Source organism: Danio rerio, chromosome 15, assembly GCF_052040795.2.
Source record: "Danio rerio strain M-AB ecotype USA chromosome 15, GRCz13ab, whole genome shotgun sequence".
NCBI classification, from domain to species: domain Eukaryota; kingdom Metazoa; phylum Chordata; class Actinopteri; order Cypriniformes; family Danionidae; genus Danio; species Danio rerio.
Window position 1 is genome coordinate 45,874,888 of NC_141035.1, and position 10,113 is coordinate 45,885,000.

General features: G+C 38.8%; 1 long non-coding RNA gene across 6 annotated transcripts in view; it reads right to left on the reverse strand.

Annotated features, from left to right (window-relative positions):
* The window catches only part of LOC137487676 (uncharacterized), a 69,257-nt gene that overhangs the window by 45,954 nt on the left and 13,190 nt on the right, over positions 1–10,113 (reverse strand). The window contains exons 3-4 of one of the 6 annotated variants that reach the window (XR_015509993.1): positions 2,153–2,441; positions 690–1,958 (exon numbers count right to left, since the gene is read on the reverse strand). The exons of the other annotated variants lie outside the window; for them this stretch is intronic. This is a non-coding gene — a long non-coding RNA (uncharacterized LOC137487676). Of the gene's footprint in view, positions 1–689; positions 1,959–2,152; positions 2,442–10,113 lie in introns of those variants that run through there. 6 annotated transcript variants of the gene reach the window in all.

The following is a 10,113-nucleotide window of genomic DNA, read 5'->3' on the forward strand; positions in this document are numbered from 1 at the left end:
TTACTATATTTATATATATAAATATATATATATATATATATATATATATATATATATATATATATATATATATATATGTGTGTGTGTGTGTGTGTGTGTGTGTGTGTGTGTGTGTGTGTGTGTGTGTGTGTGTGTGTGTGTGTGTGTTCTTTTTGATGTAAACTTTATAAATGCTTTGGCAAAACATTTGTAACATTTGTCATGCCAATAAAGCAATTATTGAATTGAATAGAATTGAGAGGGAGAGAAAGAGAGGTTTGGCTCCTTTAAAACTCTCCTAAAATATCTTTTGTTGGACAGAGGGAGGCTGAGCAGAGGAACACTGGGCATCTTGTTTTTGTTCCGCTTTTTTATAAGTTTCAGGGTTTGTTGTCTGTAAGTGTTTATAAAGGCTGCTTGTATTGTTGCTGTGTACGACTTTCTTATCACAAATATTGCTTGCGCAACGCTTTTCTCGCAAAAAAAAAAACGCACAACCTCTCTGCCATCGTGTCATTCCATTAAGCAGAAGTGTGTGGCTTGCGCAGTGTTGCCAGATTGGAAATGTCAAAGTATCGTACCAGAACCTCAAAACTATCGTATCTGGAGGAAAATTATCGTACACGAGTCAAGCTGAGAGTATACAGCTATTATCTAGACACATAGCGTTTTGACACAACGTGCAAATTACCACAATACGTTAAAAAAAAACTAGGTACCTTAGTGGGAAGGTTCAAACTCCACCTCTGAGTTGCTGTCATTGAATGTTGCATGTTGCCAGATGTTGAGGGATTTGTTTTCTGAGGTGTGCATGCTTTGTTTTGATGAGACTAACTTTGTAAAAAAACATGTTCACAAGACGCATTTGAATGGGGAAAAACGAGAACATCAAGGGAAAACTCCCGTCCTTCTCAACTTCCTTTACAGCACGAATCGTTTTAACATTATTGCTTAAAAGATCGACCTCAAACTGAAAACTACTGACCTAACCACGGGCATGTGCAGCAGGAGCATTAACTCGTGAGAGTCATTCTCCACGTTGATTGGCTGAGAAGAGGCAACGTAAGATGAGATAGAAAACGTGCCTAACTCCACCTACTCCTCACAGACAGTAAATAAAAGATCCAGCTAGATCAATAAGTAAAGAAGCCCGAAGATTACAATGAAGTTACTTTTAAATGCTATAAAATTCTGAAATTATCGTACATTATAGGATTTTTCTCATTATTGATCGTACATCGTACAGAGGTCGAAATTATCGTACAAATACGATAATTATCGTACGTCTGGCAACACTGGGCTTGCGTGTGTTGAGAACGCAAGTTATCTGAAAGGCACATGATCGCTCACGTGATATTCCTCTGCAGATAGATTGGTGTAGCGTCTTGTATACAAAGCGTCACACCGCTAAAACATTTAGTGATGCAGAAATTATTAAAACATAGTTGAAATATCGCTACATAAAAAAAATATCGATCCATACACACTCTAGGGACATCAGAGACTTCTTTTACATCTTGTAAAAAATATTTGGGAATCCAGCGACGGCAATAATCAAACTCTTGGGAACAACTGTGGTCGGAACCAAAGTTGACATAACTGTGCTCTCTGAACTCCTCTCAAGCGCTGGATGTCTACATTTCCATTGGTTGCCGCCAAACTGCGTCATAGGTCATTACCATAAAGTTGACTTGATTTTAACTCTCCTCGATGTACACGGGCAAACACATGCTGCGCTGCTGCTCGACGCTTATCAATGTTGGTTACCATTAATAAATGAATGACATCTGGCTACTCGCCACTTTTGGTGTGAACGCACAGATAGACGTTGATATTTGGTCGATTTTAGGTTGAACATTGACGTCGGCCTGACGTTGGGTTCTGACGTCAACCCGACTTTCCTTCCCAAACAAAATGCAATGTCCCCACGATGTTGAGGTAGAATGTCAATCTGACGTCATGTTGATGTCCTGCGCCTGCTGGGTGGTGAAAAAAAGAAAAATAAAGTTTCTTTCTCTTTGCTTACCGAGTCCCACTGGCATTTGAAACTAACATTTACTATGTAAATCCCCAACAGAAGAAAAGGACTGAAAATCAATCTCCTTATCCGACTTTCTCTCCCCTCTTCTTCTCATCTGACCTTTGCATTTTATGGAACATGTATGAGGCTTACCGTCTATTAAATGGCAACCCAACTTGACTGTCGCATTCGCGCGTGTTGTGTAACATTCTGAAGCGTCAGACGTAATTCTGAAGATCAAGAGCAGTGGTAATATTGAACATATTGATAAGGTGGCACACGCTGACCCAGAGAGTCTGAACACACGCAAATGTTTCATCTCCCTCGGCGCTTAATGAGAGTTTCTATGGCAACAGGTGCCGGAGGGAGCGTTTCATTTACATGTGGCAGTCGAAGATCCGGATGGCGCAAGTGTTTCCGTCTGAGGGGGCGACGTGTGCTCCTAAAAAGCAGTTCAAACAAGCGCAGAAAGTTCAAACAATCATATATTCATGCAACACTGCCTTCATATAAAACTTCCACTAATGTCATTGAAGAACAGACTCTGCTGGTGAAGATTCATGCACACTTCCAATTAAAACTATAAAGGGACAAAAGCCACTGAAGTTCTGTACTTTTCTTTAGTCTCTGTTCAGAAAACCATCTGTTGTTTTAAAGGACGTATATATATATATATATATATCTCCAAAGACATATAGAGCAACTCTTCAGTTGTTAATAAAAGCTTCAAATGTAAGAAAGGTGTTTTTATTGATAGCTTTGTGAGACTTAAAGGAAAGCTTCAGTTTAGCATTACCTTCTGATGTTTCTGCTTCCTGAAATTCTTCTAAAACTCTTCAAACTAAAGGTCCAGTCAGAATAGTGAAAAAGTTAAAAAGTTTTTAGTCGTTAATATAAGTATGTTAGTTTAAAATGTCCTTCATTCGTTTTCCTTTGGATTAGTTTCTTATCAGACCCCCAAGTTTTTGACAAATGTTTTTGTGATAAAAATGAAATCCCAGGTAAATTCCAGAAATTTGCAGACAACTTTGCATTTATTTATGCAAAGTTGTGTGCAACTTTCTTGCTGTGAGGCGACAGTGCTAACCACAAAGCCACCGTGCTGCCCTGAAGACAAAATGATTTTAATAATTTTTCAAATATTTCCCAAGTGATGTCTGACAGAGCAAAGCATTTCTTTTACAGTAACTCTTATAATATTTGTCTTCTGGCGAAAGTCTTATTTCTTTTTGTTTAGCTATTCTAAAAGAATAAAAATCTGCTTATAAAAATGTTTACAAATGCATTTTTAAAACTAAGCATCTATTTGTGTGTATGTATATATATATATATATATATATATATATATATATATATATATATATATATATATATATTTATATATATATATATATATATATTATTATTATTATTATTATTATTTTTAACCCTATTAACGTTTCCGATTGGCCACAGGAAAAAAAAAAAAAAAAGTTGTCTAATTACTCTAACTTGCCTAATTATCCTAGTTAAGCCTTTAAATGTCACTTTTAGTTGAATACTAGCATCCTGCGAAATAACTAGCAAAATATTATGTGCTATAATTATGGCATATACAAAAGAAATTAGTTAATAATACTATAATGTAGGGCTGTTTTTTGCTCAGAGATATATAGCGCCCAATTTAATTGAAATAAACAATATTATACTTTATAACTTATATCACCATTTAAAAATAATAAACTTTGTCTTCTTTACCTCCACTATCCGCACTCTCTGGCACACACTCACTGTATGCGAGTACGTGGAGATGCTGCATAAGCCCCGCCTTTCAGTACGAGTTCAGTCGTACGAAATGGTACGATTTTAAAAAGGAGGCGTGGCACCTGACCCCACCTCTAACCCCAACCGTCATTGGGGGATAAGCAAATCGTACTAAATTGTACGAATTAGATCGTACGAATTCATACGAATTAGCCACTAAATGAAAAAGTTACGAATTGCCGTGAGATTGTGTTGCAAAAAACTTAAGCCCACATCACACAAATTTGTCACGATTTCCTTGACGTACGGTGTCGTTGGGAGTCGTAAATGACAAATGAGCGTCATGATACAATTTTAGCTTGTTATGTTATGTAACTTAATCATCATCATCATCTTAAATTTCTTTACATAATATAGACAATTACAATATGTCGCGCCTCCAAAATTGACTGCCCTCATTTTCATACATCGCGCCAGGGCCGGAGTGGGTCTCCTTTTGAGCTATGGACTTTCAAACCTCAGACTGGCTCACTTCAGTTCACGACTGACTATATTAAAATAACGTCATTTTCAACTTTCATAGTTAACTGATTAAGTATTTAAATTACACTTGAATAAATAGTCTGAATAAAAGATTATAAATACTTAAAGGGATTTGTCTGAATACAACTGTCTTGCAAAATAACTAGTAAAATGTTTTGCACTAACTGTCACTATAGGCAAGATAAAAAGTAGATATTAGAAATGAGTTAGTTAAACTATTATGTTTAAAAATGTGTTGTAAATCACCAATGGAAATCAAAAATGAATGAAGGCAAAACTAAACGAGTTGAATATGACTTACATGAGCTGACTGAAAACTAGATTTGATCAATAGCCCCTTTCACATAGTGATACCGGTAAATATCCGGAAAATTTCCATAACGACTTTACCGGTATATTCAAAAAATCGAGATGTTCATGATGTGTGTGTGCTGGCGCTATGGGCGCTCACGGGCACACGCAAAGCTTGAAGGTAAACAAACAACGGATGATCATAAACATTTTATCGATAATTATTTACACAGTTAGCATTAAGAAGGAACATAGAAACATTATCTGACTAACTTCTAGCAGCTAAAGGTGTCTGGAAAAATATTTAAAAATAAGGCTTTTATTCTCATAAACCGCGCGCATGTGAATGCATCTGACTGTTCTGATTGGCTAAAGTAGACGTCTCACGTCAGCACGTTCTAGATGTGCACACGCTCTTTCCGGCAATCTCCTTCTGCATTCACACAGAGCAGCATTCCGGCAAATTGCCGGTAATGTTACAACTTCTTTTTCCGGAAAATAGCCAGAACGAATTTACCGGTATTTTCAAAAAGGGCCTGTTCACACATACAGACCTTTCCGGAAAATTGCCGGTAATTTTCCGGAAAGGTTTGTATGTGTGAAAGGGGCTTCTGTGTTACATCTGTTCTTTGGTACTTGCCGACTGTTTGTAAATTCAATACTGCATTTTCTAACGTAAAAATATGTACACTAGATTTCTGATTAATAATGGTCTCTGCATAGCTGAGGACTTCCTATATTAAAAGTGTTAAAATCGCTATTACCTGTGTTAATTTGGGCGTCAACCTCTGACGAATGCGGGGAACTAGGCTGATGCGTGCAGCACCCAGAGAGAGCAAGTGCGCATGTTGCTTGTGTCCGATTCCTTGTTAGTAAAATTCGCTTTAGAACGCTTAGTTTAAGCAAATTTGATGAACGCGATCAAGCGTGTTGATCTAAAGAGAGTCGCTCTCGCTCACCGAATGCGCTGTACTGCGTGCGTTGCGTGCGTCCGTTCCCTAAGCAACAAGAACAAACGCCTAACATTGCCTGTCCATATTCTTTAAAGTTGTTTAGAATTAAATGTTCAGAGATGGTGTGACAACGCATACCTATGTGTGCTTTTGATGCAACCCTTGATGCTTCTTACATCCTTGTCGCAGCACCAGTGCCACCGAAATGTATATGCGGATTTGATCCGGTACATACCGGTTACAAAGGTACCGGTGGTATGGCACCCAACCCTAGTAAACTTTAATTTTTGCCAGCAATTTTCCGGAAAGGTTGTATGTGTGAACAGGTCCTTTTTGAAAATACCGGTAAATTCGTTCTGGCTATTTTCCGGAAAGAGAAGTTGTAACATTACCGGCAATTTGCTGGAATGCTGCGCTGTGTGAATGCAGAAGGAAGATTACCGTAATAAGCGCGTGCACGTCTAGAACGTGCTGACGTGAGACGTCTGCTTTAGCCAATCACAACAGTCAGACGCATTTACGTCCGCGCGGTTTGTGAGAATAAAAACCTTTGAATATTTTTCCAGACACATTTAGCTGCTAGAAGTTAGTCAGATCACGTTTATATGTTCTTCTTTATGCTAACTGTGTAAATAATCATCGATGAGATGCTTATGTTTGTTTACCTTCAAGCTTCAGCCTGTGAGCGCCTGCACACGCACATATTATGAACATCTCGACATGCGAAAGTGATCCTGCGAAAGTTGTTCACAATATTGATCATCCACAGAGTTTGTAATTTAGTCAAATGTTTACAAATACAAGCGCAGCCGTTTAAAGCTCATTTGTGGTGAATGATGTCAGAATTTACCGGTAATTTGGAATGGATGTGTGAATGCTCTTTTCCGGAAAATTTCTGTAACGTCCTCGCCTGTGTGAACAGCGCTTTTTTCAATATACCGGTAAAGTCGTTCCGGAAATTTTCCAGATATTTACCGGTATCACTGTGTGAAAGGGGCTATATACCAAAAGCGCGAAAGACCGCGTGCTTATGTGTGTGTGCAACACTTGCACACGCATAAGCACGCGGTCAGCATTCGCTCTCATTCGCACACTGAGACGAGCAGAGGAGCGCAGACATCCAAAGTAATCTTAACGTGAACGCTTTAATGGTCAAATAGGCGTCAAAACACGGCGTTTAGTGATTATTCATATTAACCCTCATTTGCGTAATAAGCAAACGAGTTGAGAATCAAAAGACACGTGAAAGCGAAGCCATTAAAGAGACAGTGCGAAATGCTGCCGCCTGTTTTTATTATCAAACGACCAGAAAATTCCTCGCTGCTCTTGACTGAAGGACTTTTGTAGCTAAAGTGTTTTTCTTAGGGTGAAGATGCTTAAAGCACAGTTTGTTTCATGTTTTTATTCTATTGTATTTATTTCTCTTTCCTTTGCAGGGTGGAAAATAACTGTATATATGCAGTTGTAGTAAGAATTATTAGCCCTCCTGAATATTAGCAACCCTTTTCCTCCAATTTCTGTTTAAATGGAAAGAAGTTTTTTTTTTTACGGATTTCTGAACATAATAGTTTTGAGGCTGATGCGTGCAGCACCCAGAGAGAGCAAGTGCGCATGTTGCTTGTGTCCGAATCCTTGTTAGTAAAATTCGCTTTAGAACGCTTAGTTTAAGCAAATTTGATGAACGCGATCAAGCGTGTTGATCTAAAGAGAGTCGCTCTCGCTCACCGAATGCGCTGTACTGCGTGCGTTGCGTGCGTCCGTTCCCTAAGCAACAAGAACAAACGCCTAACATTGCCTGTCCATATTCTTTAAAGTTGTTTAGAATTGGTGTTTCAACGCATACCTATGTGTGCTTTTGATGCAACCCTTGATGCTTCTTACATCCTTGTCGCAGCACCAGTGCCACCGAAATTTATATGCTGATTTGATCCGGTACATACCGGTTACAAAGGTACCGGTGGTATGGCACCCAACCCTAGTCAACTTTAATTTTATACAGTTTGCTATATTTACTTTCGGCCCTTCATAAGAATTCATTAAAGTTTTTTTTTTTTTCTACGGATTTCTGAACATAATAGTTTTGATATATCATGTCTAATTACTGATTTGTTTTATCTTTGCTATAATGACAGTACATAACATTTTACTATATGTTTTTCAAAATACAAGCATTCAGATTAAAGTGCAATTCAAAGGCTTAATTAGAGTAATTAGGCAAGTCATTGTATAACAGTAGTTTCCTCTTCCGACAATCAAAAAATATATTGCTTAAGGGGGCTAATAATATTGACCTTAAAATAGGTTTCAAAATATTTAAACCTGCTTTTATTCTAGCTAAAATAAAACAAATAAGACTTTCTCTTGAAGAAAAAAAATATTAGAGGAAATACTGTTAAAATTCCTTGCTCTGTTTAACATAATTTGGGAAATAGTTATTTAAAAAAAACTAAATTCTCAGGAGTGCTAATACTTTTGACTTCAACTGATAATCGTTTTGAATAATCGTGATTACAATTATGACCAAAATAATCGTGATTATGATTTTTTCTAAAATCGAGCAGCCCTAACTGCAGGTTAAATGGAAAGATGTGGAGTAAACGTACCAATACTGCACTAAAAATGTACTCAAGTGAAAGTAAAAGTACACATTTTTAAAACTACTTAGTAAATAACAATTCCTGAGAAAAACTCCTTAATTACAGTCATTTGAGTATTTGTAATTAGTTACTTTACACCACTGACTATAATGCTTAAAAATGTATCGCAAAAAGCACTTGGGAAATATTTGAAAAATAATTGACTCCATACGCAATAGAGCTAATCATTTAGCCTTTAGCTGTATGTTGGCATGAAATCAGCAGACAGAATCTTCACAGTGATGAGTCTCAGTCTCTGATTCTGGTGGCTGGAGCGGACGCTTGCTTTAACTCACTGATTAGCTGAACTTGACATAATAAAACAAAACAAGATAAGCTTCAGGATTTTGGGGAGGGTTGTCAGAGACCACCAGCTGATTTTCCCAAAGCTCTTCATTTCCTGGAGCTCAAATACGTGCGGAAACACAGCCGCCGGAAAATATCCTGCATGTGAACACACTAACTAGCAAAACATAAAATATGACCATATTATATTCACAATAAATAACCCTGACCCTCTGAAAGTGTGATACTGTGTGTGTCTGTCTTGTACTCCTTACACTGCGAGGAACAACACAAGTATAGCAATACCAGTAAATGTCTCCATGAGTAAAATAGGTCATAATTTACGCAGAATTAAGTATTTTAAAAATGTAAAAAAATCCAGATTGTGACATGAGAGAGTTGGTTTAGGGGTAGGGTTAAGCTTGGGGGATAGAATATACCAACCCAGGGTCGTTCCGAAAATGCACCGCTGTATACATTTCTGGAGAGCGTCAAATACGTCCCAGGAGCTACATTTTTTGGAGTTTTTGTTTTCACGAGTCCTCCAGAGGTTGCTCATATGCTGCATATCTCTCGCGAGTGCCATTCGCACCTGTTGTTCTCACGTAAATCCGCCAAAGGCTGCTGTTGACTGACCAGGCCCGTGCAGAGACTCTTCAAGAGACATGTGCAGGATGAAATTTTTGTAGAGTGTGTGTGTGTGTGTGGGGGGGGAGGGTTGTGGTGGGGAGGTGGGTGGGGTAGGGTGGTTAGGTGGGTTAGGTGTGTAGTTGTGGCGCGCATACTGAAAAGCGGGGGCGAGTTGATGCGTGCATACTGAAGATCGGGGGGTGGGCCAGGTGATTGTCGCGCGCGTACTGAAGAGCGGGGGTTGTCGCGGGGGCACTTTTAATTATTTCAGAAAGGCACTTTCTATCCAAGACTAAAAAGGGCATGTGCACTGCACAGGTTGAACCCTACGTGTGCACGTGCCTGTGACTGACAGACTGATTAGCCCACCCTTCTTAGTCCCCTAAACCCAACCAATAGTGTTTTTAACAGCACCGATTGACCAGCGCCCACGCCCTTCCCTAAACCCAACCGACAGTGTTTTCAGAAGATACTCAGAAAAAGAAAAGCCCTCGCCTGGTTTTTACCACGTTTTTAGGTTTTACCACATTCTCACCCTGTTATTTACTTGTTTATTATATTTTTTGGCTTTTTTTCTAGAACTGTTCTTTGCCGGACTAAATCCCCAATCCTCATGGTCAACTCCTCTCTTTGTCTGCCGATGCACACGGAGGGAAACAGTCAGTTGGTAGCACAAAAAAGAACGGCATCATACTGCCCCATAGTGTTCGTTTTAAAGACGAAATGCAGCCATACATACTTCTGGCTACATAATTCGCAATCTCCAGTTATGTATATAGGGCTACGTTTTCAGAATGAGAATGTGTTGCAATTAGGGCGCCACTGATAACATTTCGAAGACAAATGTGAACAGCGGTGGATGTAGGGGGATGTCACAGACTAAATTAATGACAGGTGAAGGGGAGGGTATGTTTTTGGGTGTCTGCTGGTGTAGTCGTTTGGGCCTCTAATAATACCCCTAATAATATCTGTTGGGGCCCCAAAACTCCATGAGCCATTAGAATCGTCCTAACTTACCCCCCTAGCCGCGCCC